At 39.6% G+C, this 17,220-nt stretch overlaps 1 protein-coding gene across 2 annotated transcripts in view; it reads right to left on the reverse strand.

Annotated features, from left to right (window-relative positions):
- The window catches only part of lingo2 (leucine rich repeat and Ig domain containing 2), a 244,989-nt gene that overhangs the window by 88,163 nt on the left and 139,606 nt on the right, over positions 1-17,220 (reverse strand). For both annotated transcript variants that reach the window (XM_037780304.1, XM_037780303.1), the window contains exon 4: positions 11,901-11,987. The gene's annotated coding sequence lies outside the window, so the exon portion shown is untranslated. The remainder of the gene's footprint in view (positions 1-11,900; positions 11,988-17,220) is intronic.

Genomic DNA, 17,220 nt, shown 5'->3' on the forward strand with positions numbered 1-17,220 from the left:
AAGAACAAGCAACTAGCAGGGCAGAGTGTGACGGACTGACGCAACTACCAATTACTGTAAGCAAACATGGTCCAAATTAAGCTTCACAGTTATATAAGTATTGTGTGGTCAAGCTAGAGGATTATTTATTGCTGAAATACATGGAAGGGCAAACACTGTGATGATATGGTGCTGGCAATGTGGTGAAAAGTAAACACTAATTACTACTACTAAAGGTGTGAAAACCCATCTACGATGTTTGGTATCCAGTACTACCAGTTTTTCTGTTAGATATCTTGCAGCTCCAGTGAAGCAGAGGCCCTTAAGTGCCTTATGTGTGTGTGTGTGTGTGTGTGTGTGTGTGTAATTCTTGGACAGGGTCCATAGGATATGTGAGACTGAAGGTTGATGGTCCAGTGCTCCTGCCCAGGAAACTGCCTCCCTCTCAATCACCTTATTCAAAGTGCTGTAAGCTTGTTAGGTGCAGTATTGCTCCTCTAAGTCTAATTTCCTGCATGACATAGGCTTGTTTGTTTCATTGCGGTTACTCCATTGGCCATTTACCTATCAGCATTTCCAGCCAGTCACAGTGTATTCACCACCGCAGGGCTTCTTTATATAAGAGTGGCAGTGGGGATCTATTTTGCTGGTGAAACACTAACGTATCTATTCTTATAAATCTATCCCATTCAAAAATAACATGCCCATGTTTACCGAGGTGCTGCTGTCAATGTAAATTGTCAGCATTATATATTTGCTGACCAAGCATGGCCACTTCAATCTGCATTTTTGCTTCACTCTTCCATCCTAACTCAGGCTCTGCTCCGATGCTTGTGTTTGACTGGAGGTGTTCTGGGATCAACGACTGCATAACGTGGACTGATTATTGTGATACGCTTAGACTCTTCTTTGTTTCATTCTGTCCATGTATATGAGGCGTTTTGGACCAAACGGTTGTGTGGACTCCCTGAGAGGACCGCGGAACTGCCCACTGGGGGGCTCCCCCGAGAGCTATGCACCTTCAAGGGCTTTTATTCTAGGAACACTGAAGAGAAGAAAGCCGGCTGGCACCGCTCAAACACATCTCCAGCTGGGAGATCGGCGAGTGGCTAGTCCGCTATGTTTCACAAGCTCTCTTAGCTTTTTTAGTAATATAAGAGAATAAATAAACAATATGCCACAATCATAGAAACTCAAGCAAAATAGCTGTCACGAAAGTACCTTCTGCAATTTCAGTTCGAATTGGCTATCGTTCTTTGGTTCACTGGGCGTTTGCTCATGAACGAGTTCATGTCTGGACTTGTTTACACGGCTAACAGTTTTATAAAAATGGCGGTTGCCGGTGCTGCATTAGTTCATGTGTTTGACTAATCAGCGTACACTTACGTCACTCACTATTCCTTTTGTGCTTACTCAGAAATAGGAGCTAAAAAAGTCCCTTAAAACGGTGTTCTAAGAACTACGATAGTTCCTAGTTCTTGCGGTGCGGACTCAATAAAAAGGAGAGTTCTTAGAAATATGAAAAAAGTTCTTGCAGTCCGAAAACACCTATAATCCGTTTTGCAATACAAACTAGTTAACTGAATGATGACAGCTAATTGGCTGTGGAGGGATGGATGGACTAACTACTATCACTAAGTTAATATGTCATGTTGCATTTGGGCAGGCAAGCTTTAAAAAGGCTTACCTCCAAACAACATTTCATTCTCTTCTAGACCAAAATAATATGGCCACATAGTCAGTACCTTTTAAATTGGACTGTGTTTAAAGCCAGCAATAGTTCTACTAGCAGAATTAATTCACAGTATAAGATGTTATGAAAAAAAAAAAGCACTCCAGATTCTCCTAGAACTAAAAGCCCAAACTCCATATATTCACTTTTTAAACTGACCCCAAGTAGCCAGCAACCTTGCTATTTGATGTTGTATCGCCCTCTCTCAGTAACTGTATCTGTGCATAGCCAGATCCCTTACTACTATTGATCTCCATCCCCCCTCCTTTTCAACTGTGTTGTGAGAAAATGTACCATGAAATATTTATTTTCCCCGCAATTCCCCTTCTTCAAATCCGGGCTATCCTTCCCAGTCACATCTGCTGATCCAAGCCATTTTTTTTGAGGCGTGGATTTAGCCTTCAGTTGGCTCTGCCTAGTGCATAATATTCAGCGGGTTAGAACCGCATCGCTGCACATTACAGGTTGAGGTGGAGGGGACATAAAAACGGTCCTCTGGGCCATTGTAGGCAGCGGGTGTCATGGGTGTTATTACCTCATCCGCCTTCTCAGCCCTGATCATCATCTGCTGCTGCTGATATAGTTTGTAGAGGTAAGGTCTTAGAGGTTGTACGTAGGGGAAAGAGGGAGAGAGAGTGTATGTATGTGTACATGCCACCTTGAAGACACATTTTTGAATACACAAAGCTGATTGGGGTTGGCTTTCCTCATTTACAACTCACTATTTGCTTTCAAAACAATATATCACGGTTTCTTTCTATATTGGGTTAAGTATGAAGAGGTTATTGTTAAATTTATGATACTGGAGACTGAACATAAACAAAATATCCTTCTACTGTAGGTTAAGTGTATGCCTGTGTTTATATACTATGTATGTACATGTGAGTGCATTTCTGTGGGGAATACGTAATGTGCAGTGCATGTATTATTGAGTGACTGAGGATAGATAAGGAGACAGGGAAACAGTCAGACAGACCATATTTACACTGACCCTACGATATTGATGCACTTAATATTCTGCTTCACATTTCAAATTTCTTTCTTTCTTTGTCCAAAACTCAAAGACACTGTGCACAGAGTTTGCATAAAGCCCCATATACACACAGATCACGGCATCCATAAATAATGGAGCACACATAAATTAAACATCGAAGTTGAGTTTGCGATAGCCGCTCACAGTTGGCCGACTAAGACGCCTCATTCTCCCCCTCCAAGACTTAATTAGAAGCCTTGCGTTTCCTGTATGGAAAACAACAGGAAAAAAACAAACAAACACAAGGGGAGGAAAGCCACAGGGAGTGCAGCCTTTGATTTCCCACAATGCACTATGTTATTACAGTTTGCTATAATTGTGGGCTATGTGAGAGGACAGAGCCTTGAACAGGAACATCTAATAAACACCTGGTTTCTGCCCTCTTTTATTCACCTCTGCTATCTTCAAAGGTTAGTTCCCCCTACCATCTCCTTACAAGCCTCCCGTTCCTTCATGCATATCATTTATAGAGGCTGTGCGGATGCAGCACAAATTGCCTGATAACCTTCGTCAGTGCCAACACGGAGGGCCAGTGGAGAGTTAGTTGTGTGCAAACAATGTCCAAATACATAAATAACCCAGAATGAAAAGAAATATACTCATATTATTGTGATGCGGGTGTGGGTCTGTTCAGTGATATGACATGGGCATCAACTAATGATGACGTTACTATATCTATAATAAGCTAACATATTGAAAGAATACTAAAATGATTATCAAAAATACAAATGTATTTCTGAAAATAAAATAACTGATCGATCCAGTCTTGGGACTAGTTGTACACGTAAGTAAAAGTGAGTAGCAGCAGTCTAGTAAGTAGGATTGGGCTATATGAATAAAATGTTCCATCATGGCATAAACAATTTTATACTGCAACCTTCAGGTCTGAAAAGTGAAGCCAATGCTGAAGTGCCTTAAACTGCATTCTTTCTAATAGCCAGCAGAGGGCGACTCCTCTGGTTGCAAAAAGAAATCTGATTGTATAGAAGTCTATGAGAAAATGAGCCTACTTCTCACTTGATTTATTCCCTCAGTAAACATTGTAAACATGAGTTTATGGTCTCAATCACTAGTTTCTAGTCTTCTTCAATACAGCATGATGTTCATTTAGTAGATTATGGTCCCATTTAGAGTCAAATAGACCATAAAGCAGGGGATGCTTTAGGGCGTGGCTACCTTGTGATTGACAGGTCGCTACCTCAGCGTTGTCCAATCTGGGAGTTGTCTGTGTTTTTGTCTTACAACTTTAACCCTTTCACAGTGTATTCTCAGTTCATGAAAGTTAATTGTAACATTTTGTTTGCCTACAAATGTCTTTCAGTGTTCAGTTGTACTTAGCTCCACCCTCTTGTGTCATTTCTGGTTGCAAAAAAAGAAAGATGACGACGGACAAAAACTAAGATGGCGACGGCCAAGATACCCAACTCAAGTCTTGAAAACGGTAGTCCACACACCAATGGTTGACTACGTCCACTTCTTATACAGTCTATGACTGCAACATCTATACAGTATCTATTGTGATATTGTATATTTTCTAGAAAATCAATTAAGAAATCATTTATAATTATTGTTTATGTTGAATCCAATAAATGAAATACTTAAAAAAAACATTCACAAACTTATAACATCATGGAATATATTTTAATATCATCCACCCCGATTTTAAACGGACAAATGCTGTTATGGTAACGTGAGCAACATGTTGAAATTATATGTATTTTTTCCACACTAAAACTTCTCTTTACGCCAAGTTTGTTTTTTCCTTTCTACTCCAATACACAACATGTTGATTCAAAAAGTCAGCTCCGGCTTAATGATCACAGAGTTTCATTAAATGTGCTGAAAGCCCCCTGCTATTCAAGTTGTGCAGATTTAGCTGTGATCAGACTTGTCCATATGAAACATAAGACACCTTAACATAAAACAAACACACTCCGAAACACAGCTTACATGTTGTGTACATAAAGCACTAAAGGTAAATGTTGTACACGCCTTTTCCATATGTTTGTCATATCTAAAGTTTACATAACAGTTGTGGTACGTCTAGACAAGTAAAGAAAATTGCTTTGACTTTATTTGCATAATTCATGCTCTTTGCATTCGAAGACGTCATGCTCATTTTATATAATGCGATGACTCCTGTTAGTAAAATGAAACACTAAAAATAAAAATCTGACTTTCAGCATGTCCTTTTGGTGCTTAGAGGTTTTGGTAATTCAACCTGTGATCTTCCTGATACGAGACAATCCATCTAACCGGGACACAAAGGTACATGTCCTTCTGCTAGCTCATTCTTAATTATGGCTTTGGTGATATTGAGACTGACATCTAAGATCCCTTCACGCCGTTGTTTTTGTGAAAGACCTGAATGAGGCCCATCTGGTCTAAGTAGGGCACCGGGGATGACAGCGCGCCAGCATGTTAATATGTTCTCTCAGAGATGAGAGCCGCGGTGTTACAGAGATGATGATGATGGCGCTCCCAGTCACGTTCACTCACTTAGCCAACCTTGTCTCCTCTTGATCATTCTTGACAGTAACAAAAGGGGTGAATATTCTCTAATCAAGGCCAAAAATTCCGATCACTGCTGGCATTTCCCTAATCAGCCCATAATAGCATTTTGAGGACAGTGTCAGTGGATAATGGAAGGTTAGCCATACTAAACAATAAGAGATGACGAGTTCCTTTCAAAGATGGCAAATCCACCCTCTGAAAGATGTGTCACCTGCTCTAAAAATACTGGTGGCACCGAATGAATTGATAATAGGGCACCGGGAGAACTCCTGAACACCTGAGGCAGCCCGAAGAGAACCGAGAAAACACTGTAAAGTGAGCCTCGTCATAACTAAGGGTGATGGGTTTCCATTTTGTGAAAGGGAGAGGAAATGCACTTCAGAATGAAACCTAGCTTTACATTATACTACGGAACTCTTGGAGCAATCAATATAGTTACTTGTTATTATCTTTCATACTTTATTATTATGTTTATTTACTATCCTGCTAGTTTTTACTGTCAGTGGTGAAGAAGTACTCAGATATTTTACTTAAGTAAAAATCATTATACCACAGTGTAGAAATACTCTGTTACAAATAAAAGTCCTGCATTCAAAATCTTACTTGAGTAAAAATACAAAAGTATTAACATCAAAAGTACTTGTTGTGGAGACTTGTCCCTTTCAGAGAGTTTATATGATTATATATCATATTATTGGAATAATATTAATGATGCTTTAACGTGTAAGCAGCATTTTAATGTGACAGCTGGTGGAGTTAAAGCACATGTTAACTACTTAATGTGCTGTTGGATAGTTCAATCTGTAGCACATTATCAAATTTTACAAAATGATTGTTTTGTTTGTAAAATCTTAATCTGTAAAGTAACTAGTTACAAAAACCGTTAGATAAATGTAGTGGAGTAATAAAGTACAGTATTTCCCTCTGAAATGTAGTGGAGTAGAAGTATAGAAATGTAGTAGTCGATACCAATACCAGTGAAATTCCACGATTCTTAATGCCAATTCAATATCACCATAAAAAACAAAAGTAAAACAATAATTACATTTTACAAGATTACATTTGAACACATCATGATAACGTTATAATTTACCTTTACGCCCAATACTCATTTTTACTAAATAGAGCCTGAACACATCATAATGCTGTAAGTAGCCAGTAAGCAGCACAGTCCGGCACGGAGCTAACGACTAACGTTAACTAGCTCTCATCCCGCTTATTTTAACACGGATTTGCTGTTCACAATGTAGCATTACCAGGGAAAAAATTCAGTGCGTCAATAGTGAGTTGTGTCGCAAAACCCATTATATTCCCCGGGGCGACAGGACGCAGCTAGTCTCAAGCCTGGCCGGAAAAACGAGTACCATCACGTTTTCAGAATATTGACATCCCTATATACATGAATACATCATTAGTTACTTATTTACTATTAACTGTTGCAGTCTTCCAGTTACTTTAGCAGTAATGGTTTCCAGCAGACTGAATTTTGCCACTTTAAAGAATGTTAAAATGTAGTAAACAGTTATTCAGAGTTCATAGTAAGTTCGACCCTTTTGTAGCAAGTGAAGACATCTACTGTCATAGCAACCCGTTGTTACAGTATTCATGTTATTCTGTGTCTACTCCCAAAATTATTCATAAGTTTAAATCACAAAATACTAGGTAGAACTTATAATAACCATGCAGTTCCACACAACAAAAATACAGCATCATTTGGCGATTGCCAGACTTCAAATGATGAGTTGAGAAAATAATGATGAATCAATAAACTTGGTGGAGAAGTGACTCTATTACCAAGAATAATGAGGCATGTGGGCAGCACAGACATTATAATAGACAAGATGAATGCTATGTGTTTTCCATTCCCATGATTGTGTCTTACTACAATTTGTAAAAAAGAAAGCATCCATGTCTGGTAGACCAACTGTCCACCTCATTATGGAGAAATAAAAAGTCGAATATGTACTCAGAGATGAGATTTCTGACATTTCACAGCAATCACTATGAAATAAAACACTTAGTTCTAAGACAGCACATATGCATTTCTTTTCGTTCCTATAAACCATCTCCCCTGCATCCTTCACTAAATTACATTCATCCTAGAATCAAGAGGGTGCCTTTGCCTTCAAGCTACAAAAAAGGAGCTGCATGGAAAAAAAAAACAGCATATCCATAATAAATCAGAACTAGGTAGAGTGCAGTGAATTGAGCATCCTTGCAGGTTTATCCCTGTCTTCTATCTGCAGTGAGCAGGCTTCCCTCTCCAAACCAGTCTTCTTACTGTGTTCTCCCTTTGAAACAGCAGCCAGGCTTTCCATTACGCCTCAGTGTGCTGTCAGAGCCTACCTCTTTCAGAGAGATTATTTTTCCCTTTCATATCTCAAAGTGTGCAGCCAGATCTAATAATACCGTATCCAATTGATGTTGGGGGAAAATGTAGCACTTCATTGGAGAAAAAACAACAACAAATACAAAAACAAAAATAAATTCCTATCCGCAAATGTCAGCACCAGAATCTCTAATCCCTCTGCATCAACACACAGATTTTTGCCTTAACCATAATTAAAAGCTCTGTCACTGTTTTTTTACAGGGAATAAAATGTGGCAGGTTTGAGGGGTAACCCCCGAGGCATTGTGAACTGCAACGTGCCCCACGTACTGCTCTACCTCTTCTCCCCACTGATAAGATGGGAAAGTGGTGCTGATGTACGGGGCCATTTCCTGCTGCGAGAGCATGTGGAAAGCAGCACACCTCGTTGCGATAAGGGCCAGCTGGTGTGTTTACTTTTGATCACTACTTTCTCTAAGAAACTCAACATTTGCCAGAAATAACAAACAGATAATAATGCCGGAGAAAGGAGTGATTTAAGAAGGTGGAACATGAGGAATGTTGAGGTCAAAACACAATGAAGCCAATGGAATGCAACACGCCTTGGCTGATGTACTGTATTGAGTAAATGAATCACAATCAGCTACCTGGGGGAATGTTCACAGGAGGATGAATGTGTTACATACAGTACAAACACATTAAATCCTGTACGGCAGCTGGCCAGTACAGCTTTAGCCTTAAGCAGCATCACTAGAACATTACTGTATAACACTGGTCCAGATTACTTAAAATCTTAATTAACAGCATTTTCAAAACATGCAACGTATCCTCATAACGGTTCATATGATATCTAAAGAAAAGTTTTTCATTATTTTTTGTGCATTTTCCTACCAATGTCCAGCAACACATGACGCATGTTTCAATTTCCAGTCTTTACATGCATACAATCTTTCCAAAATAAACTTCCAGGAAACCACTTGGTTAGGTCTAGGCAACAAAAATACTTAGTTAGGTTTAGGTAAAGATGGTGGTTTGGGTTAAAATAACTCAGAAAGTGGTGTAACCAAAGTACGGAAGTTACCTGACCGATACATCCACGTTGACTTCTGGTTTCACACGGGGTACGAACAGCGATCTCCTGGGCGAAAGTCTGGTGTTTTGAGACTCACCCATCCACCCAGACCTCCTTCCTAAGTGCCGTTTGTCGCTCTTTATACTTCTTGGTTTACAATTATGTGGATTAAATACAAATTTTGTGGGATATATATACGGATTGCAATGCTTTACTTTCATAGTTCTAGCTACAAACGGTGTATGAGAACAGCCTGAACAATGACTGATGTTTGTTCTCCTTATAGTGAGTGCAGACTACTCCTTAAATTAAAGTGTTTAAACACCCTTTAGAACTATAATAACTTATCTCCTCAGTGCCAAACTTCATTTTACTCTAGACTTTTATTTTTCCAATTACTCAGTGATGTGCACTCCGTTCAGATATTGTTAATCTCGTCTTCAGGGCAGTTTAAAGGCAGTGCCCTTCCCTATTAAAAGTTCTCTGATAGCAAAAGTGGATTTTCGACCAATTTTTTGTAATTTGTAGGGTCATTACCAGTATGATACTTTTTGTAGGTTTTTTTGGGTAACTTGCAAAAATGCCCCACCGCTTCAAGTCATCGAAATGTTATCCTGTCATGAATGCAGAACTGATCAAACAGGGTTTTTATTACAGTTTTATAAAAGAAAATATTAGTCCAAGAACCTATATTTGCTTGACTTTAATAGATTGTAGCCACTGATCACCAAGCAAAGACAGTGATACTGTAAATCAGTGAGAATAAGGGGAAAAAAAGGAAATTCTTCATATGTAATTACAACCTCTGGTTTTAGCTGGTGTTATTAGCTGTAATGAAAACTCAGCCCTCTATGATGCAAGCTGCTGAAACTTCCATACAGTGGTTAATAACTTTACTACTGTACTCTCCCTTAGGACTTTTGTTCTCCCCCCTCCCCCCTTTCTTTTGAATTGATTAGAGATGTTACAGTTTACGAGGCAATTGAATTTAACAAGACTTTAGTAGAACAACAGCAGCTGGATGATCAGCCTGTGCATCCAGACGTATGTGAAGTTGAGAACAGACACATCAAACTTTGTCTCAATAAAGCCCCCTCGGAAGGAACACGACATCTTGATTTAGATGCAAAACACAATCCCATGCTCGGCTGGCTCCTCCCATGAGGGGCCAGGAGATTAAGATTTAATGGTGATACTGAGGGAACGACACTATCTGTCTGCAGCCTCCCGTCTCTTTCCGTCTCTTCACACAACATCACCTCTGTTGCTTTCCTATCTCTTTCTCTCCCACAAACACAGATGCAGACGCACTTGCCGACACAGTCATGCGTACACACTCAAGTTTGGGGCGCACAGACGTACACACAAGCGTGTGTGCTCTCCCGACAGACGCCCACACATACATACACACACTTGCTGATTTAGATACTCGCACATGCAATCTAAAATCTGACAAAAGCTTGGCTATACTGACAGATGGCGTCAACTGGAGTTTGACTTGTAAATTAAAACTCTTGTCAAGATGATCTTTTTTGTTGCGTGCATACTGGAATTGGCGTAAGAAATGATGGATCTGCACTCAACATGGCTGGCAAAACAAACATGCCTGACGGGAATGCACTGTTATGTGCTGTTTGACAGCGTAATGCATATCAAGACGGTTTTAATTACATTATATTTGACATATAAGACTGGCAACAACTGCGCTTCATGCATTTAACAGCATCGATATCCCCAGTCAGTATATACTGCCAAACTAAGTTACTGCATTACAACAGTTCCAGCATGTCTCCGTCTGGCAGAAACAACCAAACCATCTTTAGTGCGTGCTACATTGTTCTGTAGGTCTGCAGGGAAAAACTCTCCCAGAATATTCAGTTGCAACCACCTTTGCAGAATTCATGTCCTAATGTTATCAGGATTTAAAATGTATCGGTAATGGCTTCCTCCCGTCAACCGCTATTCCTTATCCCTTGATATTTGAAGAGGCATTAAGAAGGGAAATTAATGAGGGATCAGCTTTCACTTGGATTCACAGGGTCAGGTTATTTTATGAAAAGAGCAGGTGATGTCAAGTTTTATACACTTACGTATTAAACTTAGAATTCATCGTACTGCTTTGGCACGCAGATCATATACGTATTCCTACCACGTCACCCATACATTATCTTAAAATGCTAATAACATACAGTAGGGGTGGGAAAAAAAATTATTCACATTATTGCAATTTAAAAAATTTGTAATCCATTTTTAATGCCTGAATCTCTATAATCGCTTCATTTGAGTCTATATGGAGGTAGAAGGAAGTTACCACTTTTATTGAGTAACGTGACGTCATATCTGTTTCAAGAAAAATGTGTCTAAATGTCTGTTTAACTTGCAGGACAAATGCCAAACTCATTTATCTGTTACATGTGAATAAGTATATAATAATCATAACCAGTACTTGCTGTATTTTGCAATCCATAATCTTAAATGAATTATGGATCATAGGTGCTTTCTTTAGAAGCTGTTAAGAGTTCAGGGACTCATTGTAAATTTAAAGGATGCTCCTGGTGCGACAGAAAATCCAAGGTGACAATGAGAACCCCTTTTTCCTTAGATGGCATACGTGCTGCTGCTGTTTTGACCTCCTTCTGGCTGTGCTGATGAGGAGTCAAGGCATTATTCAGCAATGATTTGTGTGTCAGAGAGGCTGCAACAGGGGACATTGACACAACACTGCAAATCAGGAGTTTATAAAGCCAATGAAGACTTGAACAGGTTCAGTGTCACAGAGCTAAAGGAGTATATCTTAATAAAAACTGTCCAACAAAGGACAATTTGACAAAAGGACCTTTACAATAAATTCAATCGGCTTATTAAGTAACACATTATTATGTGTTCAAAAAAGGTCCTTGTTTGGGGGACTCTGGTTAATAAAGTAATATTTCCTCACTGTCTATACTGACCATAAATGAAGAAAGAAAAATGTGCTGCAGGAATTAAAAAAAAAAAGGCAGAAATGGTTGTATGAGAGCCACACACTGAAATTCAGGGTTGCAGGTAGCGAGTAACATAATCGTGTCACCCCGATCAAACAGAGACCACAAGGAGGGCTTTTCTTACGCTCATGTTATTTGTCCATTTCTCTCCACCATGAAGGCACCAGGACTGACGCAAAAGTAATGAAATCGTCCAAAATGAACACACAAGTCTCTGGAACAAAACAGCTAAGAGACTGTAAATGTCTGCTGCTTACCACTTTGAGAAGCAATCATCCCCTCAGCCATGGCCTATTCTTTTCTCTCTTCTTTTGCTGTGGTCGTCCCTATTTTCGGTCTTTTGTCTAGAAGGAGAGGGAAGAAGCAGAAGTAAAAAGATAAATTACGGATAAGCTTAAAAGCCACAACGAGAATCAATGCATAAAGATCACAATTTCAAACGTCTTGAAAACACAATGCTTGGAAATTAGAAGGACATCGAAGAGACAAGGAATCGATCATGACTACACATCAGCAAAAGCTCTGCAGTATGCTGAGTTTTCAAACCACGCGAAGTAAATCGCATGACAGTACATCTATTCTATTTTATTTTAACATAAGCAAAGCTTACAGTGTCAGTATTGTGCAGAGTCCATTGTTAGATTTCTTTTTAGCGGAAATTCCTGATCTTTTTGAATCCCTAGCAAACAGAGTGACCTACGCAATGCACACTGGCCCCCGCCTGCTACCCTCTCTACTATAATGAGTCCCCTTATCCAGACTGCAGGAGGAAACACAGAGGATGGTGATTATGCAAAAGGCGTGCCTGAGTTGGTAATGTGACGATGAGAGAGAGCGATAGAGAGAGAAAGAGGAGACAGTTATCTCCTCCAAGTCCAAAGGCAGGGAGATTAAAATAAGAGTTTGACTCAGGACACTCTTGTTAAAATCATTCTTGACACTGGGCGCTATTAGTACGCCATTAACAGTTCAAGGACAACAGTTGTCCTGTTTTTTTGATCATTCATCCGTTGGATCTCCTCGTTAAGCCTGAACCCAGATCCTCACGATGGCCACAGAATATTGATAGGATGTGGAACGGTGATTTTGCTGAATTTATAATAATGCCATTTTTGTCTGCCCTTTATATTACAGATGGGTCAAATGCTCATCATGTAGTTCTCACAATAATCTTGATATGACAATATTAGACACAAATGATCCATACTAAATAGTAGGGTGTAAATCACAAGTTTCATCTCAATACGATATTATATTGATTCTTTGGACAACAATATGATTTGATTTGATTCGATTTGATTCAATTCATGGGCCTGCTGTCGATATGAGACAATATCATTTGCCTATTTAAATAGGCAATTTCAGTCCTGGTTGATTTACAATTTCTATTTGAGTGAAAACAATGGATTGGTACTTAGAGTTTAGTAGTCTGGAGTCTTTTTGATGAAACATGAGCTTTGAGTTTTCAGAATTGTGCATAGTTCTATTTTTTGTGTGAATACGATGGAGAAAAACTGTAATACAGCATTCTCTTTCTGGGATTGTCACCACAAACACCCAGTTCGTAATACTGAAAATATATGAATACTGCAATACTTTCATCAGTGGGTCATCGGCTCACTCACCATTGTGTTACCTCCTTGGACGATAGATAATGACTTTACAGACATTTATGTAAATGAAAATCTTTGAGATTGCCATCTTAACAAAATCAGTTATGTTTATATAAACGCACAAAAGGTTTGTTCTGTAGGAAGGAGGAGAGTTTGGATGGAAATCGTGACTTAGATGTGCCATGGGAATTTAAAATTAAAGCCGTATCTTAAAGATATGTATCAATGTTTTCACTTTGCATCAATGATATGGGATCGTTGATCATTTATAGATATACCGATCCAGATCGATGGATCTTTACACCCCTACTACAAAGGTTGACACTGATCTTTAGCCATGCTAGCGTTACCAGATAGCGCATGGCAATGTCAACTTTTGGATGGATTGCCATGGAATTGTGTAAAGGCATTCATTGTCCCCAGAGTATGAATCCAAATGATTTGATGACACCCTGACCTTTCATCTCACGCCACCATAAGGTCAAAGTGAATTATCTCAACAGCTGCTAGTTAGATACCTAGACGATGTATCCTTCTGAGTTTTTTTTTAGCGCCACCACAAGGTTGACTTCTTCGGCTCTGAATGAAATTTCTCAACCACTACTGGAAGGATTGCCATAAAATTGGGTAAAAACATTAAAGTCCCATATAGGATGCATTGGAAAAACTTTGGTGATCCCCTGACTTTTTCATCTAGTGTCATCATCAGGTCACAAAGCTTGCTGGCATTCGGCATGGTTGTAGACTCTTAGTCTTGTTACATAATACTAGTGCAGTGCCCATTCGGAGTGCAATTCCCATTCGGAGTGCATGCCTGTCTGGAATGACCAATTGCTTGGCCCCCAGAAGTTCTGCTTGCAGTGTTGTCGAGAACCTTGGGATTGCTGCTTGTACCCGCTGAGTGTGAAGTTGTTTGGATGAACGGTTCTCGAGGTATGCGAAGGACAGTCATACAAGCGTGCACAGACAAACAGAGAATTCTTCCTTTCATAGCTAGATGATCCTGCTACAGTGCCATCTATTGGCCAAATGACACCAAATTTGTCAAGATCCCTCAGACATCATATCTACACATTTCCAGGGGGGAAATAATTTTGTTTCTGAGCCTTGTGGTTCAAAAGTTACAGGCCAAAATGTAAAGTTTATTGTCATAGCGCCAACATCTGGCCAAATTGCATCACATTCGACAATAAACTCCCTTGGGTCCTGACACCTGCCAAGTGTGAAGTAGATCTGATGAGTGGCTCTTGAGATATGCAAATAACACAGGACAGACAGACAGAGATTTGTTGCTTTATAGTTAGATACTTATGGAGACCTTCACTGTCTTCTTGCACTGTGTGAGGTCCCTTTGTTCAAAACCAACATGTACAAGAATGCACTGTTTCATCATCTCTAGTACTATCACGGAAAATACTGTGTATTTATTGTGCTTAGAAAATAAAGTTGATCCTGGTTCAGATTGAACTACAGTATATCATTGCACATGATGTGATTTAATAACCTTTCATTGACAATCTGTCTCCGAAAAACCACAACCAATTCCCCTGTCTGCCACGCGCTCGGCCTTGCATTGTAAGGATACATTAGCATGCTATTTGCCACCTGGAATCAAGATGCACACCAATCAAGACAATAGCGTCTCTCCTTAATTATGTGACCATAAAATGTCTTAATATGCAAGAGCACCTGGATGCTGTTATAGACATCAGAGCTTCATCAGCATTTGTTCTTAACTACCACAACCCAAACCCAGATAATCGGTGCTTTATTTTGTAGTATGGTGAGGGACAGATTGGGGAATGGTATGGGCTTTTTTTTTCTCTTCCCATTTCACTGATCAGCTAAAAGAGAGAAAAGATAAAAAGGTTTTCATCAGCAGCAGGATTCATTTGTGGAGAGCAAAAATTAGAGTGGAGGATCTCATAGGTCAGAAGTATCCTCATCATAAAATGCAATTTTAGTTTTATAATCATCATGTTTAAAAATCATGATTTCGTTTTACTGTAGTATGTGGGTTTTATATCATTCCACACATATTTCTAATTGAGATGCGATGCGATGCCTGTGTCTCTTGATGGTCATATTCAAAAGTAGAGTCATGTGCGTGTATCGTTTATAAAATGACGATGCCAGCACCAATACCAGAACCCTTAAAGTGATGCCAGGTGGCGGTACTGCGCCGTTGCGGATGCGTAATGACCGCCCTGCGATGCTAGCACTGTTAGCTGGCTGATGGCCGCGGCTCCCGTGTTCAGGCGGGCAATCCTGATTGTGTGGGTTGTAGCTGCTGCGATAGTGGGCCAATCACACGTTGCATTAAATCGAAGAACGCTTGCAGTGATTGGCTGTGAGCAAAACCATACAAACAGTCCACATGTTCTACATCTGGGCACAAAAAGGATAAAATTCAGGCATCGCTTGACTGGAGAAGTTTCAATACTACTTGGTATTGGGTTATTTTGGTAGCGATACCCAGCCCTAAAAGCCACCGTCTTGAATGAACTCGGCAATGTCAATGTATGTTTTATATACTTTTCAGTGGTGTCTGTTTAGCTGAAACAGATTAACACTTGTTAACCTATGTGGGGAATCTGAATCTCAATCTTGCCTGGTATGTTTGCACTAGAGAGGGCAATACAGGACTTTCAAATTCCATCAGATAGATGGAAATATCACTGCAGCAGAAAAGAAAAATACAGTCCCAAACAATGTCATGTTTACTGCACTTTGTAGGATGTTTTCATTTTAATGCTTAGCCGAAAAATTAGAAAAATCTAACTACATGCCAAAATAACTCATCCTCCTGATCCAAATGTCTTCCCTTCCAACTAATGATACACAGCTAATAAAGCAGAACCAATTACTTTGCACAGCTGGGCATGTTTTATATGTTCCTTTCGATCGTGAGCGTTTGATTGCTTGTAAATACACGGCTGATTTATACTTCTTTACAGTGTAAAACTCAGTGGGCCCAATGACAAGAAAGCAATTAATCACGTTATTATGCCAATTAAGAAGTTGGTCTGCTCCAGTGAAGGTAGAAAAAAAAGCAAGGGAATTGAAGATGTGAGAGTGAGGCCCTCCAGGAAGTTAATGTGAGCCACTAAATTACATCCATCACTCCCACTCATCCACATAGACAAGCTTTCACATGTTGTCACTGAAGTGCTGTTTATTTATGAAGATATGAATCCATTGGCCTCTTGTTACATAACCTTTTTTTTCTTTTGCTAATATGTATTCAGTGTTAAAGGACGGCCAATTATCAGCTGACAATAAAGATAAAAACAATAAAGAGATATGCTATTGAAGACTATAATATATACTGTTTCACACTACATTACGCCATGATTTCACTTCTTATGGTACATGTCCACAGGGGCGTTTTTTATAGCGAGGACGTTGGACGCTTGATGGCCTGTCACTAGACACAAGGCACCTGATTGGACCAACGGGGGCTGCTGCTCCCAGCCGGAACCAACTTGGCGGCTCGTTTTGAAAATCTCTTCTCTTTTATCACGAAAATAGTTCACCGAAATGTAATTCTGAAAACATTTAATGCGAGAAATAAGCCATGCAGCTGCTGAATCTGTCTTTATTTTGGAGTGACAACGCTTAGTTTAAGAGTTTCTAGGGAGTTTAGAAGTGGCTGGTCACGCCTGGCACCCCTGATTTGATCCTAGACCTCAACTTTATGCAAATGAGGAGCGGCCAACATGACGCCACGTCTCTCGAATCGTGCCGCCACGCTACCAGAATGCGTTACAGGGCTGCTTACAAAGACAATGAATGGGAAGTGTGGAAAGGACGGAGGCTGTGGACAAAAGCTTAAATGTGGCAGCAGGGACTAGTCTGGGAAATCAGTAGTCTAACATCTAATGACTTTAAAGTTCACATGACAGAATCACTTTCAACTTAACTCTGACTTCAGCGTTTTAACTTAAAATGATGTGAGATGTTC

Source organism: Sebastes umbrosus, chromosome 9, assembly GCF_015220745.1.
Source record: "Sebastes umbrosus isolate fSebUmb1 chromosome 9, fSebUmb1.pri, whole genome shotgun sequence".
Taxonomy (NCBI): Eukaryota; Metazoa; Chordata; class Actinopteri; order Perciformes; family Sebastidae; genus Sebastes; species Sebastes umbrosus.